The 11,083-nt window shown below is 39.8% G+C and overlaps 1 pseudogene; it reads right to left on the reverse strand.

Annotated features, from left to right (window-relative positions):
* Nucleotides 1-9,695: 9,695 nt before the first annotated feature.
* On the reverse strand, nucleotides 9,696-10,824 carry LOC111172030 (ferritin light chain pseudogene; annotated as a pseudogene).
* Between the last annotated feature and the right edge of the window lie 259 nt (nucleotides 10,825-11,083).

Genomic DNA, 11,083 nt, shown 5'->3' on the forward strand with positions numbered 1-11,083 from the left:
GCTCAGTAGTTGTGGCTCACGGGCCTAGTTGCTCCACGGCATGTGGGATCTTCCCAGACCAGGGATCAAACCGGTGTCCCCTGCATTGGCAGGCAGATTCTCAACCACTGCGCCACCAGAGAAGCCCCGAGAAAGCATTCTAATAGATAGACACAGCTTTAAAAAATGACCCGAAAAGGATGAAATAAAAGGTTGGGCATAGTTGTGGCTACTCAAGGGAAAATCAATCGATCAATCAGTCAATCAACCAACCATAATGTAAATCAATGGATCACCAAAAAATGAGAAAAATAATAAGAAAGGTGATATGATAAATGCAGAGGCATTTGTATCTTAGGAAAGGATAATAATAGCAATAATAATAATAACAAAGTTTAAGTGCATACTGTGTTTGCTGTTCTAAGAGTTTTGTGTGTTTTAATCTTTTAGCCTTTTAAAAAAACACTATAAAGTACGCACCATTTTTTTTTTTTAACATCTTTATTGGGGTATAATTGCTTTACAATGGTGTGTTAGTTTCTGCTTTATAACAAAGTGAATCAGTTATACATATACATATGTTCCCATATGTCTTCCCTCTTGCGTCTCCCTCCCTCCCACTCTCCCTATCCCACCCCTCCAGGCTGTCACAAAGCACCGAGCTAATATCCCTGTGCCATGCGGCTGCTTCCCACTAGCTATCTACCTTACTACGTTTGTTAGTGTGTATATATCCATGACTCTCTCTCGCCCTGTCAAAGCTCACCCTTCCCCCTCCCCATATCCTCAAGTCCGTTCTCCAGTAGGTCTGAGTATTTATTCCTGTCTTGCCCCTAGGTTCTTCATGACATTTTTTTTTTCCTTAAATTCCATATATATGTGTTAGCATACGGTATTTGTCTCTTTCTTTCTGACTTACTTCACTCTGTATGACAGACTCTAGGTCTATCCATCTCATTACAAATAGCTCAATTTCGTTTCTTTTTAAGGCTGAGTAATATTCCATTGTATATATGTGCCACATCTTCTTTATCCATTCATCCGATGATGGGCGCTTAGGTTGTTTCCATCTCCGGGCTATTGTAAACAGAGCTGCAATGAACATTTTGGTACATGACTCTTTTTGAATTATGGTTTTCTCAGGGTATATGCCCAGTAGTGGGATTGCTGGGTCATATGGTAATTCTATTTGTAGTTTTTTAAGGAACCTCCATACTGTTCTCCATAGTGGCTGAACCAATTCACATTCCCACCAGCAGTGCGAGAGTGTTCCCTTTTCTCCACACCCTCTCCAGCATTTATTGTTTCTAGATTTTTTGATGATGGCCATTCTGACTGGTGTGAGATGATATCTCATTGTAGTTTTGATTTGCATTTCTCTAATGATTAATGATGTTGAGGATTCTTTCATGTGTTTGTTGGCAGTCTGTATATCTTCTTTGGAGAAATGTCTGTTTAGGTCTTCTGCCCATTTTTGGATTGGGTTGTTTGTTTTTTTGTTATTGAGCTGCATGAGCTGCTTGTAAATTTTGGAGATTAATCCTTTGTCAGTTGCTTCATTTGCAAATATTTTCTCCCATTCTGAGTGTTGTCTTTTGGTCTTGTTTATGGTTTCCTTTGCTGTGCAAAAGCTTTGAAGTTTCATTAGGTCCCATTTGTTTATTTTTGTTTTTATTTCCATTACTCTAGGAGGTGGGTCAGAAAGGATCTTGCTGTGATTTATGTCATAGAGTGTTCTGCCTATGTTTTCCTCTAAGAGTTTGATAGTTTCTGGCCTTACATTTAGGTCTTTAATCCATTTTGAGCTTATTTTTGTGTATGGTGTTAGGGAGTGATCTAATCTCATACTTTTACATGTACCTGTCCAGTTTTCCCAGCACCATTTATTGAAGAGGCTATCCTTTCTCCACTGTACATTCCTGCCACCTTTATCAAAGATAAGGTGTCCATATGTGCGTGGTTTTATCTCTGGGCTTTCTATCCTGTTCCATTGATCTATCTTTCTGTTTTTGTGCCAGTACCATACTGTCTTGATTACTGTAGCTTTGTAGTATAGTCTGAAGTCAGGGAGCCTGATTCCTCCAGCTCCTTTTTTCGTTCTCAAGATTGCTTTGGCTATTCGGGGTCTTTTGTGTTTCCATACAAATTGCGAAATTTTTTGTTCTAGTTCTGTGAAAAATGCCAGTGGTAGTTTGATAGAGATTGCATTGAATCTGTAGATTACTTTGGGTAGTAGAGTCATTTTCACAATGCTGATTCTTCCCATCCAAGAACATGGTATATCTTTCCATCTATTTGTATCATCTTTAATTCCTTTCATCAGTGTCTTATAATTTTCTGCATATAGGTCTTTTGTCTCCTTAGGTAGGTTTATTCCTAGATATTTTATTCTTTTTGTTGCAATGGTAAATGGGAGTGTTTTCTTGATTTCACTTTCAGATTTTTCATCATTAGTATATAGGAATGCCAGAGATTTCTGTGCATTAATTTTGTATCCTGCTACTTTACTAAATTCATTGATTAGCTCTAGTAGTTTTCTGGTAGCATCTTTAGGATTCTCTATGTATAGTATCATGTCATCTGCAAACAGTGACAGCTTTACTTCTTCTTTTCCGATTTGGATTCCTTTTATTTCCTTTTCTTCTCTGATTGCTGTGGCTAAAACTCCCAAAACTATGTTGAATAAGAGTGGTGAGAGTGGGCAACCTTGTCTTGTTCCTGATCTTAGTGGAAATGCTTTCAGTTTTTCACCATTGAGGATGATGTTTGCTGTGGGCTTGTCATATATGGCCTTTATTATGTTGAGGAGAGTTCCCTCTATGCCTACTTTCTGCAGGGTTTTTATCATAAATGGGTGTTGAATTTTGTCGAAAGCTTTCTCTGCATCTATTGAGATAATCATATGGTTTTTCTCCTTCAATTTGTTAATATGGTTTATCACATTGATAGATTTGCATATATTGAAGAATCCTTGCATTCCTGGAATAAACCCCACTTGATCATGGTGTATGATCCTTTTAATGTGCTGTTGGATTCTGTTTGCTAGTATTTTGTTGAGGATTTTTGCATCTATGCTCATCAGTGATATTGGCCTATAGTTTTCTTTCTTAGTGACATCCTTGTCTGATTTTGGTATCAAGGTGATGGTGGCCTCGTAGAAGGAATTTGGGAGTGCTCCTCCCTCTGCTATATTTTGGAAGAGTTTGAGAAGGACAGGTGTTAGCTTTTCTCTAAACGTTTGATAGAATTCACCTGAGAAGCCATCTGGTCCTGGGCTTTTGTTTGTTGGAAGATTTTTAATCACAGTTTCAATTTCAGTGCTTGTGATTGGTGTGTTCATATTTTCTATTTCTTCCTGATTCAGCCTTGGCAGGTTGTGCATTTCTAAGAATTTGTCCATTTCTTCCAGATTGTCCATTTTATTGGCATAGAGTTGCTTGTAGTAATCTCTCATGATTTTTTTTATTTCTGCAGTGTCAGTTGTTACTTCTCCTTTTTCATTTCTAATTCTATTGATTTGAGTCTTCTCCCTTTTTTTCTTGATGAGTCTGGCTAGTGGTTTATCTATTTTGTTTATCTTCTCAAAGAACCAGCTTTTAGTTTTATTGATCTTTGCTATCATTTCCTTCATTTCTTTTTCATTTATTTCTGATCTGATTTTTATGATTTCTTTCCTTCTGTAGCTTTGGGGTTTTTTTGTTCTTCTTTCTGTAATTGCTTGAGGTGCAAGGTTAGGTTGTTTATTCGAGATGTTTCCTGCTTCTTAAGGTGGGGTAAGCACCATTTTAATGCTTATTTGAATAATGAATATTACGAGGCAAAAAGAAGTGTAGTTACTTATATAAGTCATGGCAACAGAACCCATATTTTATTATGTGTAATTTAACAAAAATACTCTGAAATTCTTGGTGAATTGAGAAATGTTCTTGGATTATTTATATTGCCAAAATCAATTCAAGAGGAAAGGAGGGCTTCCCTGGTGGCGCAATGGTTCAGAGTCCGCCTGCCGATGCAGGGGACACGGGTTCGTGCCCCGGTCCGGGAAGATCCCACATGCAGTGGAGCGGCTGGACCTGTGAGCCATGGCCGCTGAACCTGCGTATCTGGAGCCTGTGCTCCGCAACGGGAGAGGCCTCAATAGTGAGAGGCCCGCGTACCACAAAAAAAAAAAAAGAGGAAAGGAAAACTTAGACTAATAATTGTGAAATTTGAAGTTACTAAAATATTACTTCCAAAAAGACTATGGAATCAGATGATTTTATTAGTGAGTTATTATAGAAACAGATAATCTATTCACAAAGCCACTTAATTTATGTTATGTTACCATAATCCTGCTGTCCAAAGCTGATGTCATATAACAATGGTAGACTGTTTTATGAATGTAGCCACAAGTGTCCTAAATGAAATATTTTCAAATTATGTTCAACTTTACATTTAAATTAATTGCCAGTACCAAATGTTACACTTTCTCTCCTCTATCTAGGTTATGTCAGTTTTTATTTTATTTTCTTATTATTCTGTATTAAATAGGTTTCCAGTTTTAAGATCATCTGCTTACATTTCTGAAATGTAATCCACCTTGATTTTGAGCGGTGCCCTTCTTAACAGTAGCTACGGTCGATTCATAATAAAAGCATGGCACTTGAAGACATAACACAAAAGGGAAATGTAAAAACAAAAGGAAAATGATCTTTCCCGGAAGGCAATTCCACAGCTTCACACTGATCCAAGAACAGTGCCTTTATCTTGAATTTCACTAGGTAGTGTAACTGCAATGGAGATAGATAGAATGGAAAATGGGAAAACCTGCACATTCTATGAATATTATATCCCATGCGAATGATTCAGAAATAGGCTCTAAGGGGCACCAAATGGAAATGACTTCTTACAAGTATTCTAAATGTAATAACTTGAATTTTTCTTTATATATGCTGCATTTTAACATGTGAATTTTATGAAAATGCCATGTATTTTAATATTGAAGTCATTAATAAAAATATTTCCTAGGGATATACCTGGGTAATTTCCTTGATATACATCACTGCAAAGAGTAGTCTCTGAAAAATGAGCAATAACTAATTACTCCTCCAAGATTATGCTCCAAACCATAGTTTACTACCCTGTATATCTTCTGAGTGTTACAGTCCAAAGCCTCGTGAAGCCAAGATATACGACTTCATTTATTCCCCCACATTTATAAGGCTGTCACTGGGTAAAAGGGAATTCAATTGGACTGACATGATTTGTTGTCCACCAAGTCATGTTGGTTATTACCCTGGCTCCTGTACTTTCTAGAGCTTTGCAAATTGCTTGCTGGGGGATTTGTTCCAATATCAGGAAAGATATTGAAGTTAAAACAAACTGATCTCTAATTTCAAAAGTGTTGTCATAGCCAACCTCTCATCAACTTCTCACCTTTTAACTTTCTCAGTCCCTTAGAAAAGAAGAGGTACATCACCTGTTCCAGTCCCTTGAAACATATATAACTCATAGCTGTTAAAATTTTAGTAAAATCCTTAGTTAACCTAAGTCATATATCACCGATAGTTCATACCTCAAAGTATCTGGCGTTTTGAAGTAATTTTGGGCCATCTTCCTCTGTCTTTTGTTACATCACAGATATTTGGCACAAATTTCAATCTTTTTTAGTAATTGTGATTGACCTTAGGTAGTTATTTTTAGGGGGATGCACTTGAAAATCTTCCTAAAATTTGACTATATGAAATGAAATATTGTCACAATCCCCACCCCACCCACCTTGGCTTGAAGGTGTGTTCTTATGAATAATTGTTAAAAGCAGCATTTTCAAATGAAAAGATGAGCATTCTTGTTCTCTGAAGTCAGAATAACTATAGTTACTATTTGTTCCGTGAAAAGAACAATAATTCAGCTCACAGCTCAAACAGTCACACAAGTACTTTTTCTTGAGGCCAACATTATATTATTGTTTATTGAAGTATAGTTGATTTATAATGTTGTGTTAATTACTGCTATACAGCAAAGTGATTCAGTTATACATATATATTTTGTGTATGTATATATATATATATACATTCTTTTTTTATATTCTTTTCCATTATGGTTTATTATAGGATATTGAATATAGTTCCCTGTGCTATATAGTAGGACCTGGTTGTTCATCCATTTTATATATAAACACTTACATCTGCTAACCCCAACCTCCCACTCCATCCCTCCCCCAACCCCCTCCCCCTTGGCAACTATCAGTCTGTTCTCCATGTCCATGATTCTGTTTCTGTTTCATAGATAGGATCAGTTGTTTTGTGAAATATGAAACCATACTAAAGAACATTTTGTACTCTATTTTATTAAAATTCATTGATTTATCTTGCACTTAGAATTGGTCTTTTACCCAGTGCATGATTTTGTGACATAATTTATTGATCACTTGCAAAATATTGGTACACGGAGACCCGAAAAATGTGGGTCTCCCAAATGTTCATCTATTAATTATAAGATGTCCAAAATTGATTTATTACTATCACTACTAATCTTGTCAGATTATTAGGAATCTAACTTTCTCTTGAAATCCTGTATTTTATTATTGGTAACAAATACTGTTGTTTTTCTTGGCTGTGCCTGGTCTTAGTTGCAGCACGCGGTATCTTCGTTGCTGCGTGCGGGCTCTTAGTTGCGGCACGTGGGATCTAGTTCCCTGACCAGAGATTGAACCCAGTCCCCTTGCATTGGGAGCGTGGAGTGTTAACCCCTGAACCACCAGGGAAGTCCTGATACTGTTGTTTCTCTTTTTCTTTCTTTCTTTTTTTTTTATTGTTAACAGAGACTGTTATTTTATTAATCCTTATGATCCCGTGATTCTTTCTTTCATGTTTCAGGGCACAGCAGGTGAGAGAGTGGATTTGTTAAGCTGGGTGGGTTTATCCTTCTTTTATGCATTCATTCAATTTTATGTTCATTTACTTATTGTACACACATGGCAATAGAAGCTGCTAAAGCAATCATTGCTATTCTGCAAAACAACAAGGCACAGAAGCAGATGTCTTATTTCTGAGATTTCTCCCCCCAGGATTATTATGATTAAAGATCCTTTCCCCCCACTCCCTGGAGAGGACAAGGGGCTGCTCGCTGGAGGTTTTTTAATGACTTGGGGAAAGGCTCAAATATCCCCCCATTATGGTAATCCACCCCAGGGGCAAACCACACAAGAATATTGTGAATTTATTTTATTTTTCTATCCTTGCAAAGGTAATACTCAGCTCATTAGAATATGAAAACTATACTGTCAAATTTCAGAATTACATGGATGAAGAAAATCACCAAAGTGGCATCATATCACGTGTGTTATAGTTGTATTTACTATATTGACTATATTAACTTTGTTGTGTTAACAATATATTGTATAACTATATATTGAAAAGGCAAAATGCTGTAACTTATTTCAGAGAAAATAATTACGTTGGCAAACCCCAAATTGTACATTGTAGACAGGTCCTAGGAAAAGAAGATTTAATTCATAGTGGACAAGAGGTTAGCTTCTGTTTTCAGCCATGTGCTATTTCAAGAATTAAACGTCATGAATAATACAGGATATAAGAGGAATAGTCTAAAGACGGAAAAGCACATTTTGATTAGGAAAGAGAATTTAAGGCTTAAGTCTTTTTTTTTTTAAGGAAAACTGCCTTATTACTATGAGATAAGAAAATTGTTTCCTTCTTTTCTTCCTTGCTTTCTTCTTTTTCTTTTTTTTAACCTTTTTAATTTTGGATATTTGACCTCTAAGCTGAGATGACTGAAAATGCCTCCTCTAGGCATCAACCTTTTTGAAAGACTTTTTCCCCCTCCCTAAGGGCTATTTGTCTCTTGGAGGCATTGCCTACATTACTCACCAAGAGGCAAGCATTTGTCCTTGCACTAAATGCTGACATCTCATGATAAGAGGGAAGCTGCAAAGTAGAAGAATTGAAGGTCAATATGTTGATATTGGTCTCAAGAGCATTGAGGTACATTTGTGTATTGGGGAAGGGGAGAGAAGCTTGAGAGTGGGCCAGTGGGGAGTGGTAAATATTTTGTGATGCTGTCTACCTATGGGCTTATAAAGTTTACAGCTGCATTAGGAGGACAAGCATTACCATTAGCATGAAAAGTAGGGCAGACCTCAGTTGCAAAAGCTTCTAGCCATACACATAGGGAAATACGTAAATGATACACCTTATTGCATTCACCCATTCACCCTCCCCTGTTCATGCTAATTGGAAATTTCAATACATTTCAGAGAAGTAACACAACTATCGATCATTTTCCCTGGCACGAATCTTCCTAGAGCTCATGCACTAGCCCATGTGTCTTAGATTTAATATCTGATCACTAGCTGGATTGAAGCCAAGAGGTGGTTCCCAAAGTTGCTGCACATTAGAATCACCTGGGGAACTCTGAGACCTCCCTGTGCCCAGGCTCCTCCCTAGACCTACTGAATCAAAATCTCTGGGGCTGGGACCCAGACACCAATGTTTTTCTTAAAAGCTCTTTAGGTAATTCAAATGAGCAGCAAAGCTTGAGAAGCAGCCCAATAACGGGAACAAACTTATTTCACACAGATAAAGTGGGGCAATTCATATGTTAAAAGAACATGAATATATGTCCATGCCTCTCTCACGCTTTGTCACAGTTTACCCTTCCCCCTCCCCATATCCTCAAGTCCGTTCTCTAGTAAGTCTGTGTCTTTATTCCTGTTTTACCCCTAGGTTCTTCATGACATTTTTTTTTCCTTAAATTCCATATATATGTGTTAGCATATGGTATTTGTCTCTCTTTCTGACTTACTTCTACACTGTTGGTGGGGATGTAAATTGGTGCAACCACTATGGAAAACACTATGGCAGTTCCTCAAAAAGCTAAAAATAGAGCTACCATATGATCCAGCAATCTTACTCCTGGGCATATATCTGGACAAAACTATAATTTGAAAACATACATGCACCCCTATGTTCACAGCAGCACTATTTATAATAGCCAAGACATGAAAACAACCTAAATGTCCACTGACAGATGAATGGATAAAGAAGATGTGATATATATAAAATGGAATACTACTCAGCTATAAAAAAGAATGAAATAATGCCATTTGCAGCAACATGGCTGGACCTAGAGACTATTATACTAAATGAAGTAAGTGAGAAGGAGAAAGACAAATACCATATGATATCACTTATATGTGGAATCTAAAATATGTTACAAATGAACTTATCCATGAAACAGAAACAGACTCACAGACATAGCACACAAACTTGTGGTTCCCGAGGGGAAGGGAGAGGTGGGGGAGTGATGGATTAGGAGTTTGGGATTAGCAGAGGTAACCTATTATATATATGATGGATAAACAACAAGGTCCTACTGTATAATACAGGGAACTATATTCAATGTCCTGTAATTAACCATAATGGAAAAGAATATGAAAAATTATATATATGTATAACTGAATCACTTTGTTGTACAGCATAAACTAACACAACATTGTATATCAACTATACTTCAGTAAAATAAATTTTTAAAAAAAGGAAAAAGAAAGAACATGAATATATATATATACACACATATATATATATATTTATTTTTTTTCCTCTTTATTCTGTTTGTGTTTCAAATAGGCTTTTTTTTTTCCTTCTGCAAAAAGCGTTATTGTTTCCATTTGGTCCAAGGCTTGGGAGAGGGCTCCAGGGCGGTTACAAAGCTGCCTAGTAGCAGCAGAGCAGGGCTTCAGGCAGAAGCTCTGATGCCAAAGGGGCTCCTCAGAGGCCGCTGGACTTCAGAGACTCCTGTTTGTGCTCGAGGGTGAGCCTTTCAAAGAGATACTCGCCCAGCACAGCCTGCGGACCAGCCAGCCTGCGGAGGTTGGTCAGGTGGTCGCCCATCTTCTTGATGAGTTTCACCTGCTCCTCCAGGAAGCGGCTCTCCAGGAAGTCACAGAGGTGGGAGTCTGCGCGGGCGGAACCCAGGGCGCACAGATCTGATAGTGCCTGGTGCAGGCTCTTCTCCCTAAGAATGGTGGCTTCCACAGCGTCCTGGGTTTTACCCCACTCATCTTGAGAAGGCTTCCGCGCATCCTGGAAGAGGGCGCGGCCACAGCACTGGTTTTGCACTTTCAAGAGATGCTGGGCGCCTTCACACTTCTCCTCAGCCAGTTGGCGAAAAATGTGGCCCACACTGTCCAGAGTCCCATTGTTGCTGTCGAAATAGAAGCTCAGAGAGAGGTAAGTGTCCCCAGATGCATGTTGAACAGGCGGTGGACGGCAGCCTCCACTTCGATGGAATAATTCTGACGAACCTGGGAACTTGTGGTTGATCAGTGATAAGGAGCTAAGCTCAAAAAACGGTGTTGGCCTGTCCTGGAGGCTGAGGATAGCTGAGTGGCTGATTCCAAAGGTTGCGACAGGAAGAAAGGTTGGAGGGTGGTTGGGGGCTGGAGCAAGGAGCGTCCCTGGGTCTGTTCATTCCAAACACTGTCTCGACAAGCCGTGGCTGGAAGAAGCTCTGGATACAGATCAGGGGCAGAGGGTGCTCAGGAGCGGCGCCCAGTCTACCCCGTGGAGGCGGTCGGCGTTAAGTCCAGCAGGCCCTCCCTCAGGGAAGCCCGCACGGAGGGCAGAGGCACCGAGTCCTGCAGCGCGCACAGGTCCTCAGAGCACGAGTAGGAGTCGGCCGCGCTGTCCGGGCGCAGCTTCACCGAGTGTTCATGGCCTGAGCACGGCCTCGGTGACGCTGGCTGCAGACAGGATGCCCACACCTGCCTGTGGGTCCCGGCTCGCCTCCCGGCCGCTCGGGCACCCACCGCCCGGCGGCTGCGGCCTGGCGGCTGCAGCCCCGCATCGTGCGCAGAACCGGCGTCACAGCCAGAAGACATAGGGCCACGGGCCCCAGCTAGGCCGGGCCCTCCATGCTGCGCTCCGGAGCCCACGCGCGGCCTGGTGTTGGCACGGGCATCAACGCCCTCCCGAGCTGCGGGGTTGCAGTTTAAGCCTCCGGGCGGGCCCGTGGGGGCGGGGCTCCTGTTTTTCTTGAAGTGAAGGTTTACTTGGTTCACTTTTGAGAAGATGTCTGCCAGATACTGAAGTCAGAATAACTCTTG

This window comes from Delphinapterus leucas, chromosome 8 (assembly GCF_059928025.1).
Source record: "Delphinapterus leucas isolate spDelLeu-1000000601 "Yukka" chromosome 8, BTC_Dleu_Yukka2, whole genome shotgun sequence".
Lineage (NCBI taxonomy): Eukaryota > Metazoa > Chordata > Mammalia > Artiodactyla > Monodontidae > Delphinapterus > Delphinapterus leucas.